This window comes from Cryptomeria japonica, chromosome 5 (genome assembly GCF_030272615.1).
Source record: "Cryptomeria japonica chromosome 5, Sugi_1.0, whole genome shotgun sequence".
Taxonomy (NCBI): domain Eukaryota; kingdom Viridiplantae; phylum Streptophyta; class Pinopsida; order Cupressales; family Cupressaceae; genus Cryptomeria; species Cryptomeria japonica.
The window spans coordinates 899,034,408-899,054,342 of record NC_081409.1 but is presented as its reverse complement, the minus strand read 5'-3'; positions in this window follow the sequence as shown (position 1 = coordinate 899,054,342).

The window sequence follows — 19,935 nt, the reverse complement described above, 5'->3', positions numbered from 1 at the left end:
AAATGCTACTTTTTATCTAAGTGCATATGGTACTCTATCCTAGTAGCACTCACTGTTCATCACAAAGTATTGCTTCTATCCTAGTGACACTCATTGTTCATCACAAAGTGTTGCTCTCTATCCTAGTTACACTCACTGTTCATCACAAAGTGTTGCTTCTATCTTAGTGGTACTCCCTGTTCATCACAAAGTACTACGTGTTTTGCACTTCCTGTTCATCACAAAGTGCTGCTCACATTTGTACTCACTGTTCATCACAAAGTGCTACTCACATTTGCACTCCCTGTTCATCACAAAGTGCTACTCATATCTTGGTACTCACTATTCATCACAAAGTGCCTTGATCTATCTTATCCTAGGGCCTATGCTTGAGTGAATCCTCTTGAGTAGTTTCCTAATTGGCAACGTATGTTCTATCATAGAATTGTCAATCCTAGCCCTATTTGCTATCCTAGTCTTCCCTAAAGGACCTGCTTGAGTGTGTCCTCTCAGCAGCTTATCCAATCGACAGCGTATGTTCATCACAGAACTGTCGATTTGATCTTGAAGACATAAACATGCCTTCATGACAAAAATGCGCTTAGAGACTGCATAAATGGACCTGTTTTACACAGATGTGCCTATGCTCTGCATAGACGCACTTGGAAGACACAAATGTGCCTGCCTAGCATAGATGCGCCTTCACAATGCAGACGCGACCGCATTCTGCAGAGACGCCTTTTCCAATGCAAATGCGCCTGGCACAAACACAGATGCGCCTAGCAAGCATAGATGCGCCTAGCACCAATGCAGACGCGCTTGGACCTTTTTGACATTTTTTGGACGCTATCCTAGAGCACATTTATTACCCTATCTAGCATGCATTAATGACAACAATAAATGCAACAAAGTACAAGGAGGTTTTGTGGTACTTACCGGCTCTCTACCTTTGCTGGCCTCTGATATTGGCGAATGCGATCGAATCTATGAACAAATGCCATCACTGCTGACTGCTGCTACTCTATTTTTGCTCTGCATTCTGCTCTCATAGATGTGTGGATGACAATGAGGATGTATTTTCCCTTGTGGTCTATCTTATAGACTACCCTATCCCTAGCCCTCATCTCCCGAGTTAGTCTTCTTTATCCCGTGACTGTCATTTTATTCGGTTAGTCCATTCTATCCCATCTTTCTTATCGAGAGATTGTCTGCGATCTTTTCAGACATTTTTTCATCCAATCTCTCGAGGGGGTATATCATTCCCATCTTGGGGAAACTCTGTATCAGTTCATCTTATCTTCTTTGAAACAACGCGACAAGCCGCATTGTCTCAAAGAGGGGCAAAATGTAGACACCTAAAATTGTCCAGTCTAATTAAATAATTACTTTATTTATTTAATTATCTAAGCTTAATTCTTCTATTAATTAAATAAATCTTTATTTATTTAATTAATTCATTTATCCTCTTCTAGCCTTATTTCTCATTTAAATAAATACATTTATTTATTTAAATTATCATTTTCTTAAATTAAATAAATATCTTATTTATTTAATTGATCCCACTCCTTCTATTAATTAAATGAATCTTTATTTATTTAATTAATTCATTAACCTTTTCTACCCATGACACATGTCATTCCTCTCTTAATTCCTACATTACCTACCCCTTTCATTATTTTATTATTTTCTTTACCTACCCTCTAATCATAGCCGACCTCCTTTAACACCTCTCAATCTTATCCCTCCATTTCATATAGTGTCTTCTATATAAAGAGATGCTTCCTTCATTATCAAACCCTAGCTAATCAATTTATGCACTTGACTACACTACGTTTTTCATATGCGATCCTACTTGCAACCACATTCCATTCTTTGTTGAGCTCTTGTGCACATAAAATCTGAGAGCAAATATATCAAGCAAGATCAATGGAGATAGGAAGAATGGAGATCCAAACCCTATTGGACATGTGATGGTATAATCTTTGTGATTTCATTTGATTTGCATTGTCTTAGGTAATCTTCATATGTTATAGTGGATCCTTGTTGTTGTTAGGCTAGGGTTTTGTGGTTGAATTCATTTAGCCTTTCAATATCGTTATTATTGTTATCCATTTTGGAAGAGGCTGATAGAGACCTGCATTATTGGAAGTTCCTTTGGCCCTTTGACATATTCCACAACCTTCAACAAACCTTCTAACATCTTCTTTAAGTTTAGGCTAAAAGTAGAATCGCTTCACCTATTCCAATATTTTATCTAGCCCAAAATGACCTCCCAAACTACCACTATGCTTCTCCTTCACAATATTCTCCCTCATGGATTATTTATGCACACACAATTGATTTCCCTTAAACAACAAACTATTCTGCAACAAATAATCAGAAAACTCAGTATGATAAGCATTTGAATTTTTTTGACAAACTTCATATACCTCCTTGAAATCAAGATCATCCTTGTAGAGATATTTGAGAGCATCAATCCCCATTCTTTGTAACTAAACTTATTGTATTGTAAGAGCCCTCCTACTAAGAGAATCATCCATCTTATTGGCTTGTCCTTTCTTGTTCTTGATTGTAAAGGTGTAGTCTTGTAGGTACTCAACCCACTTCATGTACCTATGATTGATTTTATCTTGCACATTCAAGAAACTCAAAGCATGATTGTCAATCCAAACAAAAAATTCTTTAGGCAATAAATAATGCCTCCATGTCTTTAGAGGATTCACCATAGCATACAATTATAAATAATAAGATGAGTACTTCTTCTTAGCATCATTAAGCTTCTCTAGAAAGAAAGCTACTGGCTTTCCCTTTGGACTAAGGATTGCCCCTATTGCTTGGCCACTTGCATCACATTCTATTGTGAAAATCTTGTTAAAATCAGGAATGACAAGGATGGGTTGTTGAGCCAGCCTTTTCTTCAAGTACTCAAACCCCTTATTTACTTCATTAGTCCATACAAACTTACATTTCGCACCACCCTTGATAGTATCAATCATAAGAGCACAAATTTGATTGAAATTCTTAATGATCTTTCTATAAAAACCTACAAGACCATGGAAACTTCTCACCTCACTTGTTGTTCATGGAGTAGGCCAATTCAAGATAGCCTCTGATGCCCTGCAAAATGGACAAGGTTAGTCTGAGATAAATAACACAAGCACAAGAAACCGTTAGTGTTAATCAATCAAAAACTAATCTAAACAGGCATATCAAAAGAGATACTAAAATCATGAAAGCATATTTAACTAAAGAAGAAAACATGTTGAGGCATCTCCAAATACCTCCGAACATGCTTTTAGCTTCTTCTCCTTTGTTCCTCTCCTCTCCAAGTTCCAAAATAGTGTAGCTCTCAGCAGCTTTTTGCACTATGGATGCTTATGGAGGATTGAGATTGTAGTAGTGTGCTCCAAATGTAAAATGAAAAGCTAATATTAAGCTATTGATGCTAAAATGATTTATTTTAACCAAAATGACAATACATGAGTTTGCTATGCTAAATTCTCTCTAAAATGCCTATAGGTTAAATGCATACAAATTTTCAGGATCTGGAATATGAAGAAATGGGCTCTATTTATAGGAAAAATGGAGCAATGGATGGTTGAGATTGAGTAATCTCAACAAGGGTCAGGATTGAATGATTTCTAATCCATGTGAGGGCTTTCAACCCAATCCCAGGATGACAAGTGTCAATGTGAGATAGGTTGAGAGGAGAGGGAATAAGCATTAAATGCTTGATATGACCTTGGGAGTTAAAGTCAAGGTTGGTTGAATGAATAAACTCTTTATTCAAAGAATAAAGCTTTTATCCAATGGATAAACTCTTGTGCAAATGTGAAAAGGATGAATATGGTCAAAACAATAAATGTTTGGGGAGACAACTTTGAAATAACCATAAATGGTTATGTAAGAGCCATAAATGGTCATGTAAGAGCCATTAGTGGTCTTGGACGACTTTGGGGGTTAATTTGTTGAACACACAAAGCATTAAATGCTTTTCAAAGACTTTTGAAGTCTTTGAGAAGTGACTCCATTTTTCTTAGGAATGTGACAATAATTAGGGGATGGATTAGGCTAATTAGGAAGGGGTTAGAAGAATCCAGAAGGGGGTTAGTTTTGCAAGTGGATTTGGTGGGTGAGGGAAAATAAGATTTTATTAAAATAAAAATTCATTTATTTCAATAAATGTGTGCAAGTTGCAATTGTAGGAAAATGCAAGAGGGGGGGGGGATAATGATTTAAATAAATGTTTTTATTTAATTTATTTAAAAGAGGAATAGGGGGATTTAATTAAATAAATAGATTTTATTTATTTAATCGATTGGAATTTGATTTAATGAATTAATTAAAATAAATTGAATAATTTATTTAATTAATAGGAGAATGTTTGGAGATGAATTAATTAAATATTAATTTAATTAACTGATGGCTAGTGGATTTTTAATCAAATAAATAGCATTTATTTATTTAATTAAGCTCGATAGATTTGTGTGACTACAACCTCAATCTTAGAAGGATCCATCTTCAAACTACCTTTGGAGATCACAAACCCAAGGTACAGCAATTCTTCTTTCATGAAGTCACACTTTTCCAAGTTAATCATCAATTGCTCCTCATGTAGCCTTCTCAAGACCATATTCAAATGCTTCAAATTTTCTTCCTTAGACTTGCTAAAAACAAGAATTTCATCAAGATATACAACAACAAATTTTCCAATGAAATCCTTCAAAACTTCATTCATCAAACGCATGAATGTACTAGGTGCATTGGATAGTGCAAAAGGCATCACCAAGCACTCATATAGGCCCTCATTAGTTTTAAAGGTTGTCTTCCATTCATCTCCTTCCTTGATTCTTATTTGGTGGTAACCACTTTTCAAGTCAATCTTGGAAAACCAACATACTCCTCCTAGACAATCAAGAAGGTTTTCAATTATTGGCATGGGAAACCGGTATCTTATGGTGATCTTATTAATTGCCCTTGATTTTGTACACATTCTCCATTGTCCTCCTTTCTTAGGTGCCAAAATAGTAGGCACTACACAAGGGCTTAAACTCTTCCTAAGAATCCCGTTGTCCAATAGTTCTTGCACTTGTCTATCAATCTCTTCATTTTGTGATGATGTCATCTTATAGGTTGCTTTATTTGGTAAAGTAGAACCAGGAATGAAGTCTATTTGATGACTTATGTCTCTAATAGGAGGCAAGGTATTGGGTATCTCCTTCACCACTATACCCTTAAACCTATCTAGCAAATGACTAACCTCCTTGGGAACTTCCTTCACCTTGTTGACCCCTTTTTCCTCACTATCCTTAGGCTTCAAAATCAAAGAAATTCCTTTATTATCACACTCCTTCAAGGTCTGCACAAAATTTTTCCCACTGACTAAGATGACACTAGACCCTACTTTCTTACCAAGACCTTCATCTAGTATAGGGTTCATCCTATATCTTACCCCATTTTTGGTTATAAGGAAGGAAGTATTCTTCCCATCATGTTGTGCATTCACATCATACTGCCATGGACGTCCCAACAACAAATGGCATGCATCCATGGGTATTACATCACACAAAATTCTACCCTTGTACTCCCCTATTTGGAAATATACCCATGCTTGCTCATCAACCAACACTTATTTCCCCTTACTCAACCAAGACACTTTGTAAGGGTTAGCATGTGGTATCTTCTTGATTTTCAACCTATCTACCATTTCAATAGAAACCAAATTTTTAGTTTAACAAGAATCAACAATTACCTTGCATACTTTACCATTTGTCAAACAAGTGGTCCTGAACAAGGTCTTCCTTTGAGGGGGTTCATTTGCTTGTGGAACCTTCAGCAAGGTTCTTCTCATCGTCATATTTTCACCATGTATTGGATCAACATCTTTGAAAGGATTGTTGACACTTTGGCAATCTTCCTCTTGAATCAATTGGTTCCTTCTCTCTCCTCCATGAGAGCCTGAGGATTTACAGGACACTTGCTTGCAATGTGTCCCAATTGGTTACAGTTAAAGAATCTTCTTGTGAAGACACTAGGACCTCTCCCTAGTCCACTAAACTTACCCCTTTCATTAGGTCTTCTCCCTTTAAAGCCTCCTCTAGAACCTGAGTCTCCACTTTTCTCTTGCTGGTTAGACTCGCCCTAGGGTTTTTGGGACTTTCATCTTCCCCCAAAATTTCCTTTTCCTCTAAACTTCTTTCCACCTCTTCCTCTACTATGTTTCTCACCTTTTCTTTACATTTTTTCTTCAACCCTTAGTGCCATTTGGAAGCACTCATCCAATGTTCTAGGAGTCATAAGAATTGTCTCATGTTGAATGGAGAATTTGAGCCCATTCAAGTATCTTGCAACCTTCTCCTTTTGACCTTCTTGGTGTCCTGATCTCAAACTCAACTTGTGAAACTCCTCTATGTAGGAGGCCACATCCAAGCCCTTTTGTTTCAAATTTTGAATCTTCCTATATAGTTGCACTTCATAATCAGTGGGCATGAATTTGGCTTTGATTTTAGACATCATTTTGTCCCATGAGTTTATCATGTTCTTCCCCATATTTACCCTTTCTCCTTGAGTGTAGTTCCACCATACCAAAGCAAAACCTTTGAGTTTGGTTTTGGAAAAATTTACCTTCTTATCTTCACCCACTTCCTTGTATTCAAAGTAGTTATTCAATACATCTATCCACTCCAAAAGTCCTTCAACATCCATCTTCCCACTATAGGTAGGAAGCTCCATCTTGACCTCTAAAGATTATTTCCCTATTGTCCTTATGGATTCAAGGAATGGCTTTTGATCTACACGTACCTATGGTTATTTCATTTGAGGTTATTCTTCCTCATCCTCTTTCTCTTCTTCTTCTTCTTCTTCAGATTCTTCATCTACTCTTTTTCCTTTCTTCCATGCCGTCAACTCCCTTTTGAGTGCCTTCTCGATTCCCTCTTCTATCCTGAACTTGATCTTCTCATCCACCTCTTGAAATCTCTTAACCACCTTAGTGGTCATTCCTTTTGGAGGCATGGTTCCAGCCTCTCCTTCACTCTCATCTATTGACATATACCAAACTTCTTTCAACCAATTGACAGAACGTTATGGCTCTGATACTAATATGATGCAGAGTCGTAATGACCAAGGTTACTCATACACCTTAACACCACCAATTTGACTTCCTAACCTAAGGAATCAATTTGTCAACACTTGAAAATCTTAGAGAAACACATATGGATATTACAATCCCTCCCTTGTTTCATAGGGACTCTACCAACCCAACACCATTCATGGAGGTACAACTTCTCACATCAAGTTGCATCTTGATACTTACCACTCTATTTGACCAACTAAGACCAAGTGAGATTTTAAAAACCCAAAATTGAAAATAGAATGTGTACCCTAAAAGACATCTTGTTCAATCCTTTCAACATCGATCACAACACCAACATCTTTACTTTGGAACCCATAATTTATTTGATTGGTTTTGCCAATGCAAGTCACCTAGTTCTTGTAGCCCTATCTTGAGACTATTTGGGGCATTTAAATTTGCAAACTACCAAATAAAAACCTGAAATTTTGACACTTTTAAATACCTTTTTGGGAGACCTAAAACATTACCAAGACTCATATCTTGAACAAACATAGAACTACCAAAACCCGTACTATCACAATTAGGCCTAAAAGTGGAATTAGGCCACTTTTACAAAGAAAGTATGTGAAAGACACTTTATAAAACACTTCCAATGCATGAATAAGGTCTTTCCACACGTAAATAAACTAAATCCACCATTTATTAGGGTCCACAAATCTTTGTCTTTCCTCTACATCAACTTTTGCAATCAAATCCAGCTAGTCACATAGAGATGCCTAGCCCAGGGTTTGCTCTTAAAAATCATCAAATCCATGGCCCACTCAGAAACCTCAATAATATTAATGTACATTGTATCCCTACCATTCCTAAAAATTTGATCCAACTTGGCCGGAGGAAGGTAGGGTTATGGAGACATTTATTGAAAAGCCTTAGTTTTGTGTGTTATCAAAACCACCCACTAGTAAAATGTAGATAAATTACTTATTTTAAAAGATATGGTGCTCAAACCAAAGCCAAAATTACACAAAAACACCTACCTATCAGAATCACCACATTATAGATCATATTGAATTTGTATAGATATGTATAATGCATATTTGTAGCAAATTTAGGGGAATTTCTATTTTTTATTGCAAATGATCACCTCCAATGCATACTATCAACAACCAACCCTTATTCTTGATATCCAAGGATTTAAGAAGGCCCAAAAAAACCTTCCCAACCAAATACAACTAACATTTTAATTATTTAGCCATTTAGAGAGGTTTAAACACAAGTTGGCAACTTTTGACAACAAAAGTTGTCATACAACTTTGACAATTTTGGCCATTTAGCCATCCAGTGACCCAAACAGCTTGAGTAACACATCATGGCATAAATAAATACTCTTAAGAAGGTCACATATCATGGAAAGCCAACAAGATATGTCAAATAGTTCCTTGTAGTAATCTTTCCACTCGGGCCCATAAGGTGACTTGGCTTACAAAATGAATGTAATACACGAAACCATTGTTGAAAATATTCAGGACTAACCAAGTTACTGAGAGGGGAGGGGTGAATCAGTAACTCTTAAAACTTTTAACTCATTTCTGTACTTGCATATATTAAACCATTCATTCATTTAATCTACTGCATGCATGAAAATATAATCACATAACACATAACACAAAGATTTGGTGACCCAGAAACCTTCCAAATAGAAAGTAAAACTGGGGTGGGGATGGTACCCACAAAACTTTGGTACTGCAGTAAAAGTTGGCCGGTTAAGGCTTACAATGATCACTTCTGATGATCTGCCCTGTTAGAAGCAAATTTGGACTGCTAGGTCCACCTTGTTAGAGGATTTACAAACATACAATGAAGTATGCACTCGGTTAAGAGATTTACATAAGACTGTTAAGTCTACCCGGTTAAAGGATTTACAAACTGATTCAACTGTTAGGATGAAACAGTAGATCTTGACTTACAACTTTATTGCTGATAAGATCCTTTGAGTATTTGATCTCCTTCTGAGATAGATATGTCGATTCTGCTCCTTTACTGACTCTGCGAAAATGTTCTGATCTGCTGCCTTAATGCAGTTTCTGCTCTGCTCTTTCTAATTTCGCATATTCATACATCTTACATACATTTACACATTACAGATTACAGATGGTATAATACATCACATATATATACCATCCATAATTACATTTACATTTCATAAAGTCGGCCTCATACAAATTAATAACATAAACTCATTCTTAAGTCGGCCTTACATAGGTGAACAAAATATTACTGAGTCGGTAGATACTCGGTTCCTCAAGCTGGCTCGGTGATCTTCTGATACACAGCGTCCACTACAGTACTCGGCATCGTCATGCTCTCGGTAAGAGTAGAAGCTCGGTCCATACTAGTCCCGAAGTGTAGCTTGGAACTCGGTAGCTGTGGTGACTCGGTAGATATAGTGTCACTCGGTAACCACTGGTAACTCGGTAGATACTGACTTCTCGGTTACAGCTGTTTGTCTCATATGCTCGGTAATAGTCTTACTGCTCGGTATGAACTGTTTAATCGGTAAGCTTTACCAAATGCTCGGTATAGGCTGTGGACTGAGTGATGAGCTCGGTAAGCATTCAAAATCGAATAAGTGTTTTCACTAAGTGTTATTCACTAATGACAAATATATCATTATTCCAACAACCATGTATATAATTGACCTTCAAGACATCACACAAACATTAAAAAACATGATAAAAAATGTCAAAACACACATGCCTCAAGAAGGATTATTAATCCATGAAAACCTCTAGGTTCTCTTGTACTAGGTGGGAGATGTGCTTACGAGTGTTGGATGCGGGTACGACTCCACTGTATGCTCAGTATTTTGTAGAGCATCCATTTCCTTGATTGACAGGGCCAAGAGAGACAGTACCACTTTTGGAGGAGGTTGACGATGATGATTATGATGATGAGGGAGGGATAGGAGGATGAAGGGGTGGTAGGTGAAGTCGAGGGATAGGCAAGATTGCAGGTAGGGATAGGGGTCAAATTGGTCGAGACAAGGATGGTGGTGGGAATGAGGGAGGTGATGGAGGATGAGGATGCAAAGTGATGGGGAGAGTACGAGGTTCAAGAGCATTGTTAGGCTGAGGAGGGCCATTGTAGATAGGCGATAAGGAGGAAGAGGGGTCATCAGAGGGGATGGAGTCGGAGGAGTTGGGAGAGGAGGTGATGGGAGATGGGTAGATTTGAGGAGGAGGAGCATGAGGATCCACGACCACTAGTTAGGTGGAGGAGGATGGACATTCCACCACCCTTAGTCCCAGTACAAGTATAGGTAGGTCAAGATCCACAACCATCTTAGAGGCCAGTGGTACAAATTATAATGCCTTCCCACTAGTAGTAGACATAGATGGCCACCTTGCAATCCATGGTGCATGGTTTATAGGGATAGTTGACACAGGCCCAGGCACAAATTTCCTAACTACACGGATAGGTCACTCTGCTGATAGCTGAGTATGATACAAAGAGAGAGTGGAAAGGTCACACAGAGCATCTCATGTAGATGATTCAATAGACTATTGCACAGGGTCTGACTCAGGATACCATGAGGGATCTCATGCATCAATCTGAGAGGGCAGAGCATTACAAGAGTTTGTACCATCAGGATATTCCACCAAAGTGACGAGCACAATCATTTGTACTTAGCTCATAGCATGGAGAGTCTCAGAGATAGGAAGGCAGTCAGGGGGTTATGGGTCTTAGGAGAGATCCTGCTGGTGATAATACAAGTGTTGGTCCTGCAAGTACAAGTGGTGGTTTGGGTGCTAGACCAGCAAATTTGGGTGGCACCCACTCCTAGATATTGCCCCTTTATGATTGTATTTTTGAGCACTTTGATGATATTGATGTACATATTGATATTGTTTTGAGCATTTTGATATGATGCCATGTACACACTGATGTATTTTTGATAGTGATGATTATTATCTCTTTGTGATATACTTTTATTGTTGATGTGATATCCAAGGACTTTAGACAACTATTCTTTATTTTCATTCATTCTGACATATATCAGTGATTTTCTTTTGGATCGACATGGGTCACACATGCATGATGATATGATGCTAGATATTCTTATATAGGCTACGAATGCCTTTACTTTGATGATCTAGATGTTGTTGTTTATGATGTAGATGATATCTATGTGATGTATGTGATTATATAATTTTAATGATGATGTCATATATATGTTTTGAAGGTGATGTTGGATATTGTTGGGCATTGCTGCTACTAAGATATGTTGTCATCATTGATGTCAACATATTCATGTGTATTTCTCTGGTGATTGCTGATTGGTTTGTTATTTTATTTTGTTGTCACTGGTTTACAAAGCTCGGTATATCCTCCCATATATTTCGGTGTGATCAGATCTTGTGCTGAGATTTTGGGATATTTCTTGGGATGGTCTTGTGTATCTTCATTTTATATGGATCGTGATTTGGTGCTTTGCAATTTATATTTCTTTGTTATAGTTATCGATTGGTTGTGTTCTTAAGCTTTCAGACATTGACCGATGAAGATTTGATAAGTGGTGTTGGTGCAGTTGTTCCTAATGTTTCTAACATGTTTGCTAGTGTTTCCTAGTCGTGATCTTTTTTTTTTATGATCCACATTTATTGTTGTGTGAATTTTTGGTGGTTTCTATGAATTGGTGATGATTTTCATGTTATGCAGTTTTTCTTGTGGTGTAGCGTGTTGCGGTTGATCTTGACATGATTTTTGGTGGAGCTGTGCACTTTGGGAAATTTTTTTAGGACCATGTTATGCTATGTAAACCATTATATTGGTTTGGTGGTCAATCTTTGTATCATGTGTTGTAATTTTTTAATTGAGGGTTGATGATTTTTATATATAGGTGATATATTCATGTAATTTAGGTGTTGATTTTATGTCTGCATTATCAGAGAGGTTTATGTGTGAACAATTGATTTATCCTTCAGTGTTGAGTTTGAGGAGAGATTGGTGTTGCAGGGCAGACATCTATGCTTAACTGAAACTGTAATTAGGCATTTGGAGATGATATTCTTTTAGTTCATTTCTTTTGGATTGTAGTCTGAATCTTATTGTAAGTTAGTGAGAATTCCCTGAGGGTTCTAGTCTTCTGGGCCATTATACTTGAGTAGTGAGCTCTAGGCAATGTGCGTGAATGCATGTGCATTCCCCATTGTAATATTTTCACATACTATTGTAGAGTATCATCTTATGGTGGGTAGGTTCCCACCATGGTTTTTTTCTTAACTGGGTTTTCCACTTCAAAATCTTGGTGTTGGGTGTTATTCTTTCAATTTGCTTATCTATCTTAATGTTGCATATTATCAGATCTATGTTTTGTGATTAAGTTTTATGTTCTTGTGAAGACTGATTCACCCCCCTCCCCTCTCAATATTCCTTCTTGGTTGTTGCAAATAGGTGACATATGCCTATATGATGATTTTGATTACATGCTTATGTATGCATATGTGATTTTGATATGATGATGATTTTCAACATGTTTTTGAATGCTTGGGATGATGAGAAATGATAAATGCTTTGATATTGTGCTAAAATGTACCAATTATGTGTATCTAAATGATATGATATTAAATGTTCTGATTTTAATATAATTAAATGTTTAATGACACTAAATGCAATGATAAGGTTTTAAATGATATGAATTTAAAATGAAATGATACTAATTTAAATGATATTAAATGAAATGATGCTAATGAAATGATTAATGATACTAATAGAATGATGATACTAAATGAAATAATAATAATGATAAGAAATTAATTATGATACTAATGGAATCATACTATATGGTAATGTCTGTTATCACTATTTTGACTTTTGGGTAATTTTGTTCCTTAATCTGCTAAAACCTGCAAGGTTATGCTTAGTACTTCATCTTGCCTCTAGGTTATTGGTCAAAAAGTTTAAGGTTTTTTGAAATTTACCCTTGCTATGTTTTGAAATCCCTGCATTCTACTTAAGTGGAAGGGTCACTCCACCATGAAAAGAGGCTCTCCATTTTACATTTATCCTAGGCAGCTCCTTAGAATGTTTTATTTTTTACGCCTTCCCCTAAGTTTTATTTCCTTGTCGGGTTTCCTAAAGATCATGTAGTTTTTAGTTGATCTGATGGTGCGTGTTGTTTTGTGAGGAAAAGATGTGTAGAACTTACCTCTCATGAAGTAGCGAAAAGGTGGTGGGCCTGGGTAAAATGGTCACAAGGAAGGCTAACGGATGATCATCTCTCAGAAGATCTAACGGACCGCGTTGTTTCGCAACCCAGAGATGCACGTGACTTACCTTTCGTGAAGCAGCGAAAGGAGTGGTGGAACTGGGTAAGTGGATTAAAGAATGAATTTAAAGATTGACCATCTTGATCAAGATCTGACGGTGAACATTAATTCATGAAGTAAAGTTGTTGGTGATTTATCTTTCGTGAAGTAGCAAAAGCCTGGTGGGTCCCAAAAGATAAGTGAATCCTCCAGTTAGAACCTGATCATATCCAAAAAGATCTAATGGCCAGCTCTATTTCACCCTCGCAAAGGTGTCCGATGTTTATCTTATGCAAAATGGCAAAAGGAAGGTAGGGCCTGATGGAAGGTTTTCTTGAAAGGTAAAAGAGGTGCATCTTGAGGTAGATCCAATAGTCTGCATTATTTCACTAGGCGAAATAGCATGAGGTTTATCCTTCACAAAGTAGCAAAAGGAGGGTGGGTCTGGTAGATAGGCAGTTCATGGTTTTAAAGACTGATCAACTTGGAGTTGATCAGATGGCCCACGTTGATTCGCAACCAGAAGTAACACGAGATTTACCTTTCATGAAATGCTGAAATGAGCTGGTGGTTACATGGTTGATGATGTGGCAATATAGTTGTATGACTGGCTCAGACAAAAGGTAATCTGCCCAATGGACACATGGCTCTAAAGGATTGGGAAGGGCCTGCTTTGATTGAGCAGTGATGGTGTTAAGATTCATGGCTAAAGTAAAGCATGAGGAAGTTAAGATGTGGAGCCCGATAGGGTTCTCAGGAAAATGGGTGGCTGACATGTAAGAGTTATCCACCCAATCAATAAGGAAAGTGGAATCCGTGCAGAAGGCCCACTCTAAAAGTTAATGGATGGTAAAATGGTGCATCTTGAAGGTGATCTAACGATCAGTGCTATTTTGTAGCCCAAATATGTAGGGTTGTTAACCTTTGCAAAACAATGAAAACCTTTAGCAGTGATGGTTGTGTGCAGTTATGGAAAAAGACTGGCGGTCGCCATAATAAGTAAAGATCGAGCGGATGGTAGAAGATTCAACAGACAATATTGTTTCAATTCATAAAAATGCGCAAGGTTTACCTTTCACGAAGTAGCGAAAGGAAGGTAGGGCCCATTTCTAAGCAGAATGACCAAGTAAGGTAAAGGACATGTAGGTCTTTTGGGATCTGATGAATATCGTTACTTTGCAATGAAAAGGTGCAAGAATTTTAACCTTTGCGAAACAATGAAAGGTGAAACACTTAGAAAATTTTATGATCCATTGGAGCCATTTTTTGAATTCAATTGTGAATTCAATTATGAGTTGATTGCCAAAGCATGCAATTTTAATGTTTCAATTCAATGCCCGGTTGCCGTATTAAGCTTCACATCAATTGTACATTGGCATCATTTCGAAGAGTTTTGCAGAGGAGTCGATGCACAAAGCGAATTTCTTCAGGAAAGTAGTAAGTTTCTACATATTTCTTGTTAGTTACAATTTGAATTGGTCTCACTGTATGCTTGTTTTCTCAGAGGATTGTCCAAATTTTAATTGATATAACTATAATTTCGAGATGACACTAAGAAGGGATTTCATAGGGAAAGTGAATTATCAGGATAGAGATATATGTGATGATTTCTTGGAACAATTAACCATTTCTACAAATGTCATTGCTAAGATTAAAGAATTAGTGCCCAAGGCCCCTTGTTTGAGAATTGGAGATGGTTTGTATGACAAAGGGAACTGGTTGAGGTATTCATAGATAGGGATATCAGGGCTGGGACTTTTCAAGGTAGGTTTTGGTAAAAGATATTCCTCTGCTCCGATGAACAGTATATGGGAGTTAGATGTGGGAAAGCTCATAGCCCCTGGGGTTTTTATGGATGTAGATTTATTAACCCAGATTGCAAGTAACTATGAGCCTATTGCTAAATGTTTTAGAAATGTAAATGTGAGAGCTTTAATTGAAATCAATCATGATGAATTTAGGAAAGTTTTCAGGTTCAGCGAGATGTCTAATTATTTAGATAACATAAATTTTGATACACTGGCCCAAGTTTACAATGTGTAGAGAGATCACCTCAGGAGTGAACCTTTGAAAGATTTTTTTTATCGAAATATGAGGACTAACTATTGTAGGCCCTAGTACCATGGAACCTTTTCTCAAAATCTTTTCACCCTTAGGGCTAAAGGTATGTATTGGTCATTATGTCATATTTTTGGGGAAGATGTTGAAACCACCATGCCAACTCACTACATGCTAATGATAGCACAAATTTTAAACCCCTCTCTGGCAGTAACTTTTGATTATGCACCTTACCTCACTGATGCAATTCATGCAGGGCTAGTAGGTATAAAAAATGGTAAGGTGGATAGACCTTTTGGGTGGTACTCACTTCTCATGCACATGTTTTTGTTCAAAGGTGCTGATTATTTTGCCAATGATATAGACCTGGTTAAGGAGAAGGAAGGTCAAGAGATGCCTGTGCAATTGTGGAGCACAATTTTGTCTTAGGATAGAGAGGATGTCATCTACTTGAAGTTTGATAGATGTTTTGCATCTAGACTTAGGATTCTCTTATGCCAACAAAACCCTTGGATCCTTAAGGCTCTCTTAGAATTCCTTAGGCCTAAAGAATTTGCTGAAGGTATTAAGATTGTTCATAATTGGGGACACATATATTTATACCCTGTCTCTACTATAATTAGAGTTTATGGTTTCAGAGGTACTCCATACTTACTCCCCTATCAAGTCCCATTGAAGATAGGAATTGCAGAGATCCTGATGCAAATTAGAGGTGTTCAAGAGACAGAGTTATCAAATAGGGGAAAAGGGACAATTTTCCCAACTATCACCATGGATCATCAATTTGTAATCACCAAGGGTGGTTGGAAACACTTTGATGATTTCTTTCAACCATATAGGTTGTCTACTGCATTATCAAGGTTTGTTGACCCTGAAGATTTCTTCAATGGCATGTTCAGAAAAAAAGCAGTATGTAAAGGTAGACCACATCAGTTCCATTTTCCTGAGGATCTGATTAGAAATGAATTCAATTTAGATGAGCAAGAATTGAGAAAAGAAAAATGGGTGGCATACAAAAAGGCCCTTGATTTTATTCACCAATTTGATAGTGGTTATGACCCTCCATCTAGTTTTAATCCCTTTGAGGAAAAGGTTAAATTCTTAATTCTTTATTTTGAAGACTTAATGCAAACTCTGAAGGAAAAAAGGGAAGCTATAATAAGGAATAATCATGAAAAGGCTAAATTGGTTTTAGCCAAGCCTGCCTTTGCTAAAGCCATCCCTTCGGGTGATTATGTGATGCATAAGAAACCAAGGTATAGTGTATTGGTGCCAGTAACAAGTGATCCCTCTACTTCAAAAGGGAAGAGAGAAATAGAAGATGTCATTGACATCCAAGACTCCCCTAACAGGGAAAGTGTGGGGAAATAAGTGCAAACAGGTGAACCTTTATATTCTCCATCCCAATCCCCTATCCATGTGGGAGATGAATAGGCAGTGGCCAAGCAACTATTGTAGTTAGGGAGTCTCGGGGAGATTGCCTACACATATGAGGAAATACAAGAGGGAATGCCTGAAGAGCCACCTATTGCCAAGATGAATTTAACTATAGATGAGTTCAAAGGCAAAGAACTAGACCCTGCTATCAAACAAGCCAGTGAGGAGTTCTTGGCTGATAGTAATTTTGTCACAACATGGTCCTTTATCCAATTTGTTTGGAAACAAAACATTGAGCAATTTAAGGAAATGTGTGAGAAGAAAAAGAGTGAGAAGCCTTACAAAGATGCAACTACAGTGGAGGAGGAGGTGAAATGAGAAATGATGGCAGAATTCAAAGCCATTACTCCTGAAAAGGGGAGAGAAATGGTATCAAAGGCTGGTATTTTAATCTTCCCTGAATGGGATATAGCAGATGCCTTAGTACTTGAAGTAGTCAGAAAAGAAACCAAGCCTATGGAAGGAGTGACATTCAACAAGGATAATGTTGCTTTGGTCATGTGGTCCTTAAAGAGGGATGAGAGTAGAAGAAGGAAGGACACCTCAGAGTCCAATTACCTTGGAGAGATGATTGTTAAAAGAGTGCAGGACACAGGGGCAGTGGAAGCTGCTAGCACAGTTTTAAAAACTACAAAATTCAGTGTGGCAGTAGCAGAGAAGGAAGCCAAGGAAAAAATGGATCTCAAGGTAAAATTAGAAATAATTTTGAAGGCTTATAATGAAGCCAAAGGGGAGATAGCCAACAGGGATAGCATCATTGCTAAATTACAGAGTCAACTAGTAGGACAATACCATAAAGGTGAGTCCTCTACTCTAATGATTGCATCCTTTCCAGCAAGACCTTCACCCACTAGACCCATCATTGAATTCCCCCCTTCTCCTATGTCTTCTAGTTTTCAACCATCTGAGACCATTCAACATGAATTGGAAAAGTTAAAATAGTCTCAAGCCCTGTTTGAAAATAAATATGAAGAAAAGGTAAAGGCCATAATTCTGAGTTTTGCTGATACAGTAGCAGCCCCCATTGTGCACACTAACATGAAAAGAATTTTGGGTATTTTGAGTGAGTTGAATGAAGACAAGGCTACTCTGGAGCCAATTTTGAATAAGTGGATGCCTAGAGAAGTGGATCTAGAACTTATGTGTGCATCCTATGATGAGGCACGATCTGATGCCATTATTAAATCCACATATGAGTTAGTAAAAATCATGACCAAGATAGCAGAAGGAAGAGATGGTGTAGAGAGAAAAGCCAACTTGTACAGGAAGGAATATACTGAGCATAAGTTTGAACTGTTTCCTAGGGGTTTTGTTAGTCCAAATAAGTTGAAGGACAAACAAGTATGGCTTGATGAGCTAGGAGCTAACTTGTCTCTAAGGGTGAATGAATTTATCAATGTAGATGACACATCTTTGTTTGTCAAGACAATTGAAGAAATAGAGAAGATAAAGTCACATTACGGTTTTTTGGAATCAAAGGTTAAGAAAGTGAGAAATTCTTGGAAAAGGTTAGCTAAGTTGAAAGAAAAAATTGTTAGCTTCTCATGGCCTGCTGATGACATGTTCCAAAAATGGACAAGAAAATATGAGGTGCAAGAAGCAGAGGTTCAAGAATATGATGCAGCGTAATAACCAACTACAAGGCCATCGAGATTGAAAGTGACTTGTAACTTCTTTTTGAAAAAAATTGTGGTTGTAAGAAACTATTCTTAGGAATGTTCAAAGCTTGTATGCATCCATATTGTTATAAATTGATACCAGGACTTAAGAATAGGGGATTGCAATAATTTGTAAAGGAACTCTATTGAAATATATCTAGGTTTTTTCTAGTTCTCTCAGAGATTAAATTGAATCATATAGAATTTTCAAGAATGAATATGAATATACAGATCAAAGTTTCAGGCCTAAATCTTTTTTTTCTTCTAGTGTGCATTCATTAGTTTGTTGGTTTCATTTGGATAATTTAGGGTTATTTGAATGAGCATGGATTGTAAGGCAATCTTATAGATATATTTCTGGCTTTTCTCTTTAGGAGAGGGATTAAATGTGTGTAAAATATTTCTATCAATATATCAATTGTTTGCTGCTTTGAATTTGATGAACTGTTTTAGTTTAAAGGGAAAGATCCTATGTATATGTTAGGCATGTATGAGGTTCATGAAATCCAAAGTGATGAAATGTATGAGAATGTTCATTTTTTTAAAACTCTTACTTGATCTAGGTGACTTTGTAGCCTAGATAAGGCACTGACGTCAGTTATGGATTTCTTTCTATCTTTCTTGGGGATCAATACTAAAAATGAGCATAAGTTTTTCTTTAATGTTTAGTTTTATTGAGGTGATGAAATCCATAGGTTTTTAGCATTGGTTTACTATGGATCTCAATTTTAAAAGTGTGAAAGTATTCACAAAAGGTATACCCACCTAAGCTTTGGATAAGTTCAAAGTGTAGAAGGTTTTGTTGAAACCTTGTTATATGTTATTCTGGAATTATATTTTCTTGTTTCCCTCTTCATATGAAAACAAAGTTATCAAATCTTCTTACAAAGAGGAAAGGAGAGAATCAGAATTTGAGAACAACAAAAGTGGCAACTCTGCTGGGGAGAGTCATAGTGTGTATCTATGTTATCGATTGGTGCTTGTATTAGCTTGGAAGTTTGTTCAAATCTTTGTGTGTTTGTGGCAGATTGAGTTATCTCTCATTTATTCTATCTCCCTCTCTCTGAAAATCTTCCTGTTATCTAAATCTTTGCAAGTGATTTGTCAAAACTTGTTTTCTTATTTTCCCATATTTTTTGTGGGTGGCGACTCTGACAAGTACAACCAGTGCTATTGAATAAGTATAACTCTTTTAAGAAAAACAAGTATAATGTAGAGAGGAAGAAACACCAGGTCATTCATGAGGAAACATCCTCAAGAGACATTGCAAGAGGGATTACTTGAATAGGCACGAAGAGGCTAGAAAAGATTAGTTGCACATGAGCCATCTAGTGTTGCCTGGGTGCAAAAGAGCATTAATACAGGTAAGTCATCTGATAGACCCATATATGCAAATTCAAACTCTTCTTCCGTGAATATG